Source organism: Caenorhabditis briggsae, assembly GCF_000004555.2.
Source record: "Caenorhabditis briggsae complete genome, chrIV, whole genome shotgun sequence".
Lineage (NCBI taxonomy): Eukaryota > Metazoa > Nematoda > Chromadorea > Rhabditida > Rhabditidae > Caenorhabditis > Caenorhabditis briggsae.
Window position 1 is genome coordinate 5,741,417 of NC_013487.2, and position 2,923 is coordinate 5,744,339.

Consider the following 2,923-nt stretch of genomic DNA (forward strand, 5'->3'; position numbering starts at 1 on the left):
GAGGAAAAGTCTACTCTGACCCTCGCAACATCACGTGAGTGAATCCTGAGGCCGTATGCAAGAAAGTGGACAACCGTTTTCCGGTGTTTGGAAAACGATTTTTTGAAAGTCTGACAAGAATTTTTACAGTGATTACATGCATTTTTAGTCATTTTTAGCCCCGAATACATTTTTAAATCGAAATAAATATTTCCACACTGTCAGAAAATCATTTTCCAAACATCGGAAAACGGTTGTCCACTTTCTTGCATACGGCCTCAGGATTCACTCACGTGATGTTGCGAGGGTTAGAGTAGACTTTTCCTCCAAAAAAGCAAAAGAAGAAAAAAGTCGTTTGGTTGCAACTCTAAATGGAATAATTCATATTTGAAGAAGAAGAAGAAGAAGCAGAGATTGGCTCACTCATCCATCCAACTTTTCCCCCATTTCGTTGTCTAGTTTTTTCTTTGAACTTGTCTTTCTTCTCCTTCTTCGTTTTTCAAAAAAGATTTCTGAGCTTTGAATGGCTATTTAGAACCATATCCTTCCTATTCCACCCACCATGTTTTCAAATTTTTTCTCAAACGATCCCTCTTTTTTGAACCCCCTCTGATCTATTCCTATCATTCATATATGTCATCGCGTGCGTAATAATGTAGAATTCTAGTCCTATTCATTCAAATCTGCACAGATACAAAGTGAAGTCTTAAAAAGGGGATTAATCCTTTGACAACGTGTTTCGCATGTCTAAAATTAGAATTCTTACTATTCACAATCACACAAAAAGGGAATCACACAATCTGATGTAGATGTTAAAATAGGAGTTGGAGATTTTGGGATGTGGGATGTTGGAAACAAATAATTGCTGTTTCAGATTGCTCATTCTTTGTAATTATCAAAAAAACTACTTACAAAACGCAGAAAATGAATATTCGGAATTCTGGAAATCCATTCAACTTTTCATTGAATATAATCTGATTTTTCACTTTACTGAAATGGTTTAGGTAAATGATAAAATCTACAAAATTCTTTTTTTTTTTGAAACCGATTCTCCGAAAGCGCTGGTTGCTAACGCGTAGCTCAGCCGGTAGCGGCGCCGCATATTCAAGATTTTTCTTCAACAAGTTCACTTCCCCGAGTGACTTATAAGAATAAAATTTCAAGACAATTTTTTTTCTGGTTTCTCCCAAAACTCAAGTAAAAATTTTGAATACAGTTTTTTTTGTAGCGACATGAATTGTGGAATGCGGTTGAAACTTTTCAAAATTTCTAAAACAAGACATCCGTTGAAAATGTGACCGTTGAAAATATAACGAATAATCTTTGTAGAAACAATGTCAATAATTTTCAACATTTTCTATTTTTTGAAACTTGTTATAAACATAATTAGTTGAAATTTTTGATCGTTTAATATTTCACAGAGAATACGAAAAAATTGCTGAAAGCGCAAAGACTTTCTTGAGAAGCTCTTGAATAGTTTCTGAAGCTAATATTTCTTTTCTACTATCGTCTTGAAATAGCTGAACAATAGGAAAAAGCTAAAAGCTAAAAGCTAAAAACCGTTCTGGACTTTCGGGTCAACCAGGCCAATTTTTTTCTGTTTCCGCAATTCGATATATCGAATTACGTAAAGGGAGAATTCATTAATGTATTCGACCCAAAACATCATCTTTCTCCACTAAAAATGTTTCGTTTTTTATGAATCGTTCAAATTTCCCACTTCCTTATCCAAACTCCATTCCCAACCCACTCGTTCCAATTCCAAGTCTCAGTTTACTACTGTAACTCCCTGATTCAATTTATTCTCAAATGACGCAGGTAAATCGAATGTATCTGACTCTTTTGTTCTAATCAAGTTCCTGTTCATCCCCGTCTCTCGTCATGATTTCCTTAAAAAGTTCTAAACAATGAAAATAAGGATCCAGACATCCCAATAACGTTCGTTCTCTTAAGTTAGTCATTTTCCTTTGTTTGAGAAAAGAACTAACTTCTTTTTAGCTTAGGTTTTTGATAGTACAAAAAAATGGACATTGTCTGTGTTGGAAGACGTTCACACGTCACATTCAAAAGAGAATATGACTAACATCATTAGTGAGAAGTTCGGAAGTTGAAGGATAGAGAAAAACACAAAGCTCAAAGATTTCTTGAAAAATGGGAAAAAAAGGAAAATTATTCGGTTTCACCTTGACGACATTTGGGTCGTCTTTCCAAAAAATTGGTGTCTCGTCTGCGTTTGGCTGAAAACTATTAAAAAGCGCTACATTTATCAATGGAAAGGCAACTGTATGCCAGAGATATCCGGAAGGACTTTTTTCTGGAAAATGGAAGTCAGAATGCGACAACCGGAAACAACCAAAAACTCAAACGCAAAGCAAACACGCTCTATATTCAAATAATTTCTAGAACGAGTGTGCGGAATGAAGTTTTTTTTGAAATTTAAAAGTAAAACGCACTGAATCACAGTTTTCGGAATATTGGAATTTCAAAAAAAAAACATATTCGGACTCTCAGAATTTTCGGAATCAACCATCGAATTTTTGAAAATCTACTGAAATCATTTCTTTTTATTTTTTTCAAGATTTTTTTTGGAATTCCGTTCCTCAAGACCCCTCTTCTAGATATATCTTGTAGCAGAGACTTCTTCTAGATATATCTTGTAGCAGAGACTTCTTGTGAAATGACAATTTTGCAAGAAAATAAGATAAAAAATCCAGGATGGGTAAGCGGAGGAGTTTACGAAATTCGTTACGTCGACAAATTAAATAAACTGATTTCTTCTAATTATCCATAGTTGCAAAATCTCGGGCCGGCCCAGCCCGTGGGTCGGCCCGTCGAGAATTTTGGCGGGCAGGGGTACGTACAGACGTTGATTTTTTTTTTGAATTTTTTTCGAAATTTTTGAAATTTTTTCAAAAATTTAAACAAAAACGACCTATTTTTAGAC